The sequence below is a fragment of the Lutra lutra genome, chromosome 1, assembly GCF_902655055.1.
Source record: "Lutra lutra chromosome 1, mLutLut1.2, whole genome shotgun sequence".
NCBI lineage: Eukaryota > Metazoa > Chordata > Mammalia > Carnivora > Mustelidae > Lutra > Lutra lutra.
In genome coordinates, this window is record NC_062278.1 from 28,738,011 (window position 1) to 28,749,392 (window position 11,382).

Below are 11,382 nucleotides of genomic sequence, written 5' to 3' on the forward strand. Positions count from 1 at the left end.
AACCCTAAGGGCATGCACTATTATTATTCCCACATTAGAGATGAGCAAACTACACAGTTTATGAGTCCAAGCTCACTGGCTACCTTAATGTTAGTTCAAGAAGGGAAATATCAAAATACATATAAAATCCACAGCTCTTCTGTCTAGCCAGTAGGCTCATATTTGAGCTCTGAGCTCCTGTGCCATCCTTGGGGTGGTCTGGTCTCCTTTCTTATTTACCATTATTCATGCCTGATTTAAAAGCTCCTAAGGGCACCTGGGTGGCTCAGTCTATTAGGCATCTGCTTTCAGCTCGGGTCCTGATCCCAGGGTCCTGGGATCAAGTCCCACATCAAGCTCTCTGCTCAGTAGAGAGTCTACTTCTCCCTCTACCCTTCCTCCCTGCTTGTGATCTCTCTCTCTCCCTCTCAAATAAATAAATAAATAAATAAAATCTTTTTAAAAAATTCCTTAATGAGAAGGGATCATCCCGGATAAATGGGCTATGTTCCATTTGTCAGTGGCAGTGGTTGCATCCTCGCCATACATTGACGATGCTGGTGACGACAGGAAGAAAAGAGAAAAGAAGTGATAGTGTGAAAAGGGGCCCACTTTTGTCCCACTTTGTAGATTTCACAACACGTTTCTAACACTAGATGGAATCAATAATTTTTAGCCTCCAGGGTTGATAATTGATTTAGGATAATTTCCTTTTTAAGTGACATTTTTAATATTGCTGATTTTCGTATCATCAACACAAGCAGTTGGCGTGATGACTCTAGTTAAGTTTCTTCCTTATCAGTTATATCCCCCTTCTTAAACTAGCGTTGAGGTAGCTAGTGAACTTGGACTTATAGACCATTAAAGCAAAATTCGAACTTGCTTCTCCCTCTGCGCCTCACCCGGCCCATGTTCTCTCTCTCTCTCTCAAATAAATCAATAAGATCTTTAAAAAAGGGGGAAGGGGGTGATGGCAAAAAAAGAAATAAAACAAAACCAAAATCACTCGTCTAGTCATTTGGGAACCTAGTCTATCTGTTGGTTCATTAATTACCTTCAATGTATGCTACCTGATACTTTTCTCAAATCACAACTCAATTTCATATCATGCTTTTTTCCCTCTGAGAATTGCATGCCAACTTACTGATTTTCTTTCTAGAGTATAATTTTTTCGGTCATGAAATAAATTAACTTGTGGATTTTTAAAAGAATCCCAAAAGGCAACAACAAACAAAAATATATATATTCATAGGAAGAATAACAACCTTGCATAGTACTGTGTGAACTCGAATTCACAGAACTAAAGAACATGAGACACTGCTTAATTCCTCCCTGGATTTAGAACCTTGAGCCTGCTGGTTCAACTCACTCTCGAGTTATCCAGATACTAGAGGGATCGTCCACTTGGATTGTGTAATCATATCTCCGTTTTCTCTCTTCGCTGATATAGTATGAAAACCAAAAACTATCAAAAAATAGGAGTAGCCATTCTCTTTAGCTTTAGAAAATACAGCATATGAAGTTTACTGAAAAGGCTTCTAAGATGAAAATGGGAAAGAAAAAGCAATGCTAAGAAAAGAAGGAAAATTGTGTACTGCCCATTTTCCACTACCTTCTACCTCTCAGCGGCTGAGAAATGACACGGAATGCATCTTAAACCCAAAGACCGAGCCTGAAACCACTCATAGTACAATATGCATATTTGGCATCTAATTGATGATTTAAATCAGTAGAGATGCATAATCTAGATGAGTCCACTGGCTATCGGTCTGGATGTTTATCATCTGGAAATTGGTACCACCTCCAGTTCACCTGGTCTACAGAAAAACAAAGAATTAGACCCCTTAGTCAAGTGGATGCTAACACAATGGGTTATTCTACCTTATTTACTCTCTGGACTACCTTATTTACCTCTCTATTCTACCTTACTTACTCTCTGGATCCTTGAGCCTTTCTTTGATGCGCTTAGCTGGCAGAACTTCTGCGTCAGTATTCTGAGCATCAATATTTATCGAACACCCACTGCAGCAAATGAAGAAGGTGCAGAAGATTAATCTAACTATGGACTATCACAGGAAATGACTTCTATGGCTTCTGCGAAGGGCCTTAAACAACAAATCCATGAGTTCAGTTTGTTTTCTTTGTCAAGTGCGGGATACAAACTTCTCCCAGCTAAGGTTTTTGATAAATCAATTCTGTGCTTCTCTACCTCAAAATGACCACGGCATGCATCTTCCGTTTCAATGAATGAGTCTTTGGTATTGTTTCAATGTTGAATCTGTTTCATGATTAAGCAGTGAAATGCTTTTGGCTGCTGATGTCATCTATGGTGAGTCCTGTGGTGGGTCTTCTGCTTGTTGTTTAATCCAAAGAGGAATAATGAACCACTTGCTTCTAAAGAGGGATTATAAAATAAATAGAATTTAAACATCAAATCAGAATTTTTTGGTGTCACGAAATTAAAGTTGAATTTGGAAAAAGGTTTACCTTGAACCAATACATCAGACCTTTAAATAGGTTTAAATAGGATGTTAGAACAAGTCACTGAGTTTTTACTGCTGCCCTGTGGACAGCAGAACCAAGCTGTCAGCCTGGACTTTGACCCGGGCCCTTGGGGACTCATATTCCAAATGTTTGACCATTAGTGTGGAGTTTGAGATTTGAAGCAAAACACTGTAAATGAAAGTCACGAACTGTGGGCGCTGGAAAAGAGATGTATTTTCTGAGGTAATGACTTTTTAAAGTTTTTTGTTTTGGTCTGGTTTTCATTTTTGTTGTTACTGCTTCTGCCATAAAAGTGAAAACAAATATTATTTCCTTTCAAGACAATGAGTAATTTAGTCTCTTACTTTGGAAATTCTGACACTAATGTGCTGCGTTAAAACAAACGTTTTAGTACTCAAAAGACTCCAAAGAGTGCTAAGTGAAATATGAGTGGTTTATGGGAATTCATAAATTCTACACTAAATGCAAAGAAACAACCCAACTTTTGAATGACAGTGTTTATAATGTTGAATGGGAGACACAGCAAATCCTTTATTCCTGTCTTTTGTGTTTTAATTCGTAGGCGGGATTATAAAAAGTAAACTGGGCAATTTAGAAATACCCAAAAGATTATTTTTCTGACTTTTTTCCCTTCTCGGTGTTTCCATACTTAACCCATAAAATAGAAAAGATTAATGTGAAAAGTTACACCAAAGATAACGGTATAAAAGTCTCTCTAAATTGATACTCATAAAATTCATTTCTTTGGCTGCTGTGTAATTTGTAAAACATTTCCAATGGCGTCTTGGGCCAGTCTCTTCAGTATTTGATCTAATGGAAGGCACTGGAAAGATATCTGATCTTGCACAAGCCAGAAGTTTAGGCCCACAGCAAGAGAGTGCATAACGAGAGTGGGTAACGTGTGTGGCAGTTTTGTAAGTGAGCATTGGTGTTTGCAAGGTGGGGCTTGGAGAACGGGCATGCCTGAGAGCGGGCCTGAGCCTATGGTTGCCTGGGCTGGGGAGGCAGAGGGCATTCTGCCAAGGGTGTGGGTAGAAGTGAAAGCCCATCCAGATTTCATTCCCCAAGTGACAGCCCAGAACACAGTGCTTTTTTCTAAGTTATACACCCAGTGGGGCCCCTTTTCTCTGAATGGTCTGCCCAGAGGTCCGAAGTGGTGCCTTTAATAATATACACACGAAGGTGTTCTAGCAACTGTGACTTTGGCTGGTTCCAAATGACCACTTCTATTAGAAACAATTCAAAATGCCTGTCATGAAAATGACAAAGGCTCTTTTTTTTTTTTTTTTTTTTTTTTTTGCATTTCAAATACAGCACATTTTTTTTTTTTTTTTTGCATTTCAAATACAGCACATTTTACTTATTATGGAAAATTAAAATATTCTGTTTAGGTTTACAACATACTTGAGTCTATTATAGATTGTTCATATGAAATACTGAATACAACAAATATAATCAAATAGGAACTAAATGTAACTTTAAAACCTTTAGGTAAGTCTATAATTTGTTATTTTAAAAGGTTCCTGGTAAGGGTACCCGGGTGGCTCAGCCCATTAATCCGCAGCCTGCCTTTGCCTTGGGTCATGATCCTGGAGTCCAGGGATTGAGTCCCACATCAGGCTCCCTGCTCAGCGGGGAGCCTGTTTCTCCCTCTGCCCCTCCCCCTGCTCATGCTCTCTCTCTTTTTCTCCTTTCTCAAGTAAATAAATAAAATCTTTTAAAAAAAGGAAAAAAAGGTTACTGCTAGGGGCGCCTGATTGGCTCTGTCCATTAAGGGCCTGCCTTTGCCTCAACTCACAATCTCAGGATGCTGGGATCCAGCCCCGTGTTGGGACCCTGCCCAGCAGAGAGCCTGCTTCTCCCTCTCCCTCCACTCGTGCTCTCTCTCTCTTTCAAATAAATAAATAAATGACGTCTTAAAAAAAAAAAAAAAGAAAAGAAAAGGCTACTGTTAGGAGAGTTTATAATTTGTTATTTTCAAAGATTACTGTTAGGAGGAGAAAAGGTTACTAGTAACCAGGGAAGTAGTTAAGAATAAAATCACAAGAGTCAGGCCTGGATTCGTATCCTGATATCACCTTCTGCTGGCTTGTCACCTAGGACAAGGAACATTGCTGCCTAAGCCTGTTTTCTTACGCAAAAATGGAACTGACGGTAGTACCCAACTCACAGAGATATTGTAAATATAATCCATAGAAAGCCCTCCACATGGCACCTGTTGGGCACACGTCAAGCATTGACTAAAATGCTGACTGGAAGGAGGAGGAAGAAGAGGCAAGGTGGCAGGCAGAATTTCTAAAAGTCTCAGAAGATGTCCTACCTGCTCCTTAGTCTCCAGAAACTACCAATTTGATGAGTTATCAAATTACACGATTATGTTATACTATAGGGGTGTGGTTGGCTCTAAGAAAGGGACATTGCCCAGGGGGTCTTGATCCAGTCCTTTGCACCCCTATAAGCAGCAAGCTTTCTCCAAATGGCGGCAGAAGAGGACACCACAGAAACGCAAGCATGAGAAGGACTCAGGACCCCATTGCTGGCTCTGAGAGGAAGGGGGCCAGCCCAGAAGAAAGGCAGAGTCCTCTGTAGGAAAACAGAGCCGTTCACTGCTGACAACCAGCAAAGAAATGGCCACTTCAGTCCTACAACCAGAGGAATGGGATATGTCAACTCGAATGGGTTTGGAGATAAATTCTTTCTAGAGGCTCCACAATATAGCCCAGTCAGGCCAAGGCCCTGATTTCAGCCTTGTGAGACTCTGAGCAGAAAGCCCGGCTATGTCCACATGTTTGCTGACCTTCACAACTGAGAGGTAAGTGTGTGTTGTGTGAAGCTGTGAAGATCGTGGCAATTTGTTACACAACAACAGAAAATATAGGCAGTTGAGAAGTGGCTTGATGTCAGGAAAAGGCACCAGTTCTCATGGCTAAGGTGAATTTCCAAAAAGAAAAGGCATTTTTCATTTGCGACGACGTGGATGGAACTAGAGGGTATCATGCTTAGCGAAATAAGTCAATCGGAGAAAGACAACTATCATATGATCTCCCTGATATGAGGGAGAGGAGATGCAACATGGGGGGTTAAGGGGGTAGGAGAAGAGTAAATGAAACAAGATGGGATTGGGAGGGAGACAAACCATAAGTGACTCTTAATCTCACAAAACAAACTGAGGGTTGCTGGGGGGAGGGGGGTTGGGGGGGGCTATGGACATTGGGGAGGGTATGTGCTATGGTGAGTGCTGTGAAATGCGTAAACCTGGCGATTCACAGACACGTACCCCTGGGGATAAAAATATATTATATGTTTAAAAAAAATAAAATTTATTAAAAAAAAAAAAGAGTTTGAAAAAAAAAAAAAAAACAGAAAGACTTGTGTCTACTAAGAGGTCACTACAGCCCAGGTCACTAAGTTGCTACCTGTGGTCTCTAGGATTTTGATAATTTCCTGTCTTATATGTAGGTCTTTTATCCATTTTGAATTTATTTTTGTGTATGGTGTAAAGCATGATCTAGTTTCATTCCTCTGTATGTGGTTGTTCAGTTTTCCAAACATCATTTGCTAAATAAAGAGACTGTCTTTTTTTCCTTGGAAAAAAAAAAGAAAAGAAAAAGAAAGGCATTTTTGTGTTTGCTTGGAGAGATATCTTATGGGAGAACTTTATTTTATTTTATTTTATTTGGAGAATTTTAATCAACAACTGAAAGTACTAAGGAGTAACATTTTTATTTGATTTTTCTAATAGCATACAAAAGTGATTTACGGTAAAAAATCAAATGTCAACCTTTCCAAGAGTATATAACAGTACTAGTTGGGCCAACAAGGAAAACAAATAAAGAGATACTTCTAGAAATAATTTTCAAAGTGAAAGTATGGGGTAAAATCCTCACTCTGAATCCCCATGGAAAAATATCAGCTATTTTGCATTCATACATTGCTTGTATGGACCAAAAATGTTAAGAGATAGAGTAGACCAAAATAAATAAATAAATAAATAAAAAGTCACATTAGGATAGTACTGAGGATACTACTGCTCAAGAGCCTCTCAATACAGTGAACAGTGAATATTTTGGTTTGCCTAGTATTTTTTTTCCTTTGGGGAAACTGCCCATCTTCCTGGTGGGTTGGTTCACAAGGGGCTGTCTCTTTCTCCCAAGGGAGGAACTTGCTTCATGTTAGCCAATCAAAAGACCCCAAAGGACACATATTCATTTCTGTGCATAATGACTGAGGCAGAGTTGTTCATAGTACCCAGCACCGACCATCAGGAAACCAACCAGAGAAAGAAAGGAAACACAAACCAACAGTAAATACCGCTCGCCTCTGGAGGTAAAGATCGACTGTATCCTCTATCAAATTCTTGCTTATCCAACCAGTACTTTATCAAAGTTCTCTTCTCGTCTCTTTATTTCTTCCTGCAACTTTTTTAGGATTCTACTATGCGATTATGATCTTGCCTTCTTTTGAAGCTGCAAAAGGACAGGTAAAAGGTGTATTTTTTTTGTATTGCCGTTTTTCAGAGGTGGGTAGTTGGGGAGCGCTAACTTGGGTATTATGTGTGGGTATCCTGCACAAAGATGGTTTCTGCATCTCACTCCCAGAGAACTCAAACTGGCTAGACCACCCCTTTCCCTGCTAAGTAAAGTCTCTTCAAACTACATATATTCCAGGAAGCAAAAGCTTGGGGTTCAGCATCTCTCTGTGATTTGGTCACAAGTGAGGTGACTCGTTAATTTGGCGAATTGCTGTTTGAGCTTATTTCCAGTAGAGCTTCTGCTGAGAGAAGAAAGGACAGCAGGCGAGCAGAGAACATACTATATGCATCACTGAAACTTATTGCTTATCTCTATTGCATTTGAGTAAATGCTCTTTTTTCTGTTGCTGCCAAGTAAGTCATCATATTTTAGTTCTGCACTGAATCCCCCAGCAGGAGACGAGATTTGAATAGATCAGAGTGCAGGAAATAAAAGAATGCACACTTTGGCTCAAACACTCCTCTCCCCAGCCTTTTTCCCACTGCCTTCATTGGTCCCTTGCACGATCCATACTCATCCATGTGAAATGTTGTATAGAAGCAATAGTGAGGTGTTGTGTAAAAGTGTTACTTGAATCGAAATAGATCATTGTTAATTCTTCTGATTAAGAAAACACATGCTCAGGACTCCTGGGTGGCTCAGGCTGTTAAGCATCTGCCTTCAGCTCAGGTCATGATCCCAGGGTCAAGTCCCACATCAGGCTCCTTGCTCAGCGGGGAGCCTGCTTCTCCCTCTGCCTGCTGCTCCCCGTGCTTGTGCTCTCTCTCTCTGACAAACAAATAAAATCTCAAACAAACAAATAAACAAAAAAAAAAAAAAAAAAAAAAACAGGGGCGCCTGGGTGGCTCTGTGGGTTAAGCATCTGCCTTCGGCTCAGGTCATGATCTCAGGGTCCTGGGATCGAGCCCCGCATCGGGCTCTCTGCTCAGAAGGGAGCCTGCTTCTCCCTCACTCTCTCTGTCTGCCTCTGCCTACTTGTGATTTCTGTCTGTCAAATAAATAAATAAAATCTTTAAAACAAAACAAAACAAAACAAAACACATGTTCATTGTGAAAAGAAATACAGCAATGAATAGAAAAGAGATTTACCTGAAGTTCTTCCTCTCAGAGGCCCATTCATGTTTCAGCGACTAACACATAACATCTCTGTTTATTATACCTTCCTGTGTCTTATTACGTAAATACGGTCATAGTCATATGATTCTCCGAATTCCACGAGCCACTTATTTTTAATGGAAATATAATCGACATATACTATTCTATTAGCTTCATGTGTACGACAATGTGATCTAACATTGGTATATGCTACAAATGATCATCGCAATAAGTCTAGGTACCATCTGTCACCATACAAAGTTAATACAATATTATTGAATATATCTCCCACGCTGTACATTGCATCCCCATGACTTCTTTATTTTATAACTGGGTATTTGTATCTCTTGATTTCCTTCACCCATTTCACCCCTCAACCCACTTCCCTTCTGGCAACCACCATTCTGTTCTCTGTATCTTCGAGTCTGAAATTTGTTTCATTTTATTTGTCTTATTTTTGTAGATTCCACTTATAAGTGAAATTATGAGGTATTGTCTTTTTCTATTTGACTGATTTCACTTGGACAGCTTTATATTTTATCCATTATTTACCTGCCCTCTATTTCTTTCCTCTTTCCACACCTTTCTGCTGGTCAATCATATGCAAATACATTACATATTTTACTCCAAAATGGACTCATATGTCACCTACTTTTCTGTATCTGGCTTTTCGCACCTAGCCACACATTGCTGAAATCCTTCAAGGACGACTAGGATAAAATTAATACTTTTTTTGTTAATGGTTGTGCAATAAACCCTAGTATGAATGTCCTACAATTTATTCAATTATTCACCTCTTTATGAGTATTCAGATTGTTTCCAGTTTTGTTGCTCTCACAAATAATGATGCAATAGGCAACTTTAAAAAAAATATTTTATTTATTTATTTGCGAGAGAGACAGTGAGAGAGAGAAAGAGAGAGCATGAGCAGGGGGAATGGGAGAAGAAGCAGCAGACTCCCCACTGAACAGGGATCCCGATGTGGGGCTCCATCCCAGGACTCCAAGATCATAACCTGAGCCCAAGGCATGATGGCTTAACCGACTGAGCCACGCAGGCACCCGCAACAGGCATCTTTATATAGTTGGTGTTTTTGGTTTTATGGAGTAGTGTCTCCCAGTAGGATCGTTGAGCCAGAAGAATGTACGTGCGTGTGTACATAGACGTGGATTTGATGTTAAGCAATATTGCCAAAGTGCCTCCCAGGATAGCCTGAAAAGTTCACACATCTGTAGGAATGTACAAGGATGGCTTTCCCCACAAGCCACTGGGCACCTGGACCTAAACCATTTGTATTTACAACTTGATGAACGAGGAGTGAGATCTCATTGCTACTTTATTTATAGGAACTACTGAGGTCGACAAAATGTATTTTACCCCATTTTTACTGGCCATTTAGGGTGTTCTACTCTGTAAAATGCCTACTCGTTTCCTTTGCCCATCCCTGGTCTGCCTTTATTTTACATAACCATGAAAAATCGCAGTGATTGTGACTTGAAGAACTTGAAGGATACTGTGATCCTCCGGTTTGTCTTTCCCAAGGTTACCCCTTGTCCTCATCTCTCCTTACACATGGCACAGTTGGCCAACTGCGGTCTCTTTAGCCATGTTTACTCTTTCTCTGAGAGTCCTGAGAACCTCCTACTGGGACAGCTTGTTTGGGTTTTCCTTGGCTTTGGAGGATACTATTCTGTAGCACTTGTCATGAATTAATTATGAAAATTATGACTTTGGGGGGGAAGAAAAGATTAATTTGCTTTTTTAAAGCAACATCTTATTCCTTCTTTATCCAGGTATCTATTTATAGCTCAATGTAAAAATCACGTCTTTCCCTCAACTCCTTGAATAAGCTCTGAGTATTTCCTTAATACATTCTTGGCCTGGCCCTGGATGGGGATGGGGGTGGGGGGGGGGGGGTCTTTGCTTGTGTTATTTGAAAAAAAAAAAAAATGCTGTGTGAGGACAGTGCATGACCCAGTTCTTTTCATTTATTCCAGGTCACTGGTAACCAGATGAATTCTAGTTGTGCAGGAAGGTTAGTATTTGTGGAGACGTGTGTTATGCTTCTGGTCTGTAGCTTTGTTTGAAAGCATTAAGTTTCTAAGCAAAGTAGGTGGAAGCTTGAGGGTTAGTGGGCAACAGAAATACGTGTATATTTAGCTCTGTTTGTTCTGGCAAACTTCAGAGGGCAGATCTGGCTATCCCGGCTCCTCCTAATGTGTGGCCAGACTTTACCTACGCCTCTGATCCTATCTGACTTTGAATTTATCCATCAGATGCCTCGTTCTCCTCACTTCATCCAAGGGAGCCCTCCTGAAAGACCTGACAAAGTGGCTGATAAATCTTCCGTCTAAATGGCAGATTCCAAACAATAGAGCCAGCACAAGTTCGTCAGAGCCGGAAATATAATATGCCCTCTCGGTCTCGGTGCTCTCTTGTAAAAGATGGTACACACATATGCTGACAGTGGAGTGACTTTTAAGAAACTTGGAGCCCTGCACGAGGAAGAAAATGAGGCTCTGGGCTTTCTCCCAGTTGCTCAGGTATGCCACTGAGTCACACAGCGGTCAGCATGCCTGGCGACAGGCCATGTGTGGCCCCTGAATTGTGAAGCTCTCTTAATTTACTCCTAAATCTTGATTTTTCTCGAAGCAGTTCTTTCCCTTGAAGGGATCTTTTAATTACCATCCTCTGGACTAACCAACCAAGCTGCAAAACCCTGAAAGCAGCTGAGAGAGTCTTCCTTCCACGACCATCAAGTGCAGCCTCAGCACGTTTCCCTGCCTATGGAAGCAGTTTCTGTCAGCCGCTTCCTGCCAAAGCCCTGCGCTGAACGGAGGTTGTTGTTTCTGATGCCACTTCATGATCCCAAAGAACAGAAAACTTTAAATAAAGGGAATATCTTCAGAATCTGAAAATTGTCACAGGGCTCTTATGTAAAATAAAAACAGCAGCTACCAGGCGAGCTTTGGGTTAATAATATCCTTTCCTTGTGAGAGGGCTTCTTTTCTTCTCTAGCAGCTATAATGTTTCTCTAGGGAAAGTCACGTGTGAGGAAGCAAGCGTGGATTTTCCCTTTTCTAGCTCCACTCTGGCTGGGCCCCTCCTAAGTCAAGGCATAATACCACTGTAAATGGCAGAATAATAAAGTAGCATTGTCCAATATTCAACTTCAGCTCACTGACACCCTACACTAACCATCTGAGCAACAATGACGTCGCTGCTCAACACAGATAGACGTAGAAAGCATTTGTAGATGGATTTAGATTAC

General features: G+C 40.6%; 2 long non-coding RNA genes across 2 annotated transcripts; one reads left to right on the plus strand and one right to left on the minus strand.

Moving 5' to 3' along the window:
• Positions 1–1,736: 1,736 nt before the first annotated feature.
• Positions 1,737–6,926, minus strand: LOC125105168 (uncharacterized). The gene is made up of 4 exons (XR_007128832.1): positions 6,796–6,926; positions 2,189–2,373; positions 1,913–2,001; positions 1,737–1,796 (listed from the first exon to the last, which is right to left on the minus strand). It is a non-coding gene; the product is annotated as an uncharacterized LOC125105168 (long non-coding RNA).
• Positions 6,914–11,012, plus strand: LOC125105130 (uncharacterized). The gene is made up of 3 exons (XR_007128818.1): positions 6,914–6,964; positions 10,109–10,146; positions 10,388–11,012. It is a non-coding gene; the product is annotated as an uncharacterized LOC125105130 (long non-coding RNA).
• Positions 11,013–11,382: the final 370 nt, after the last annotated feature.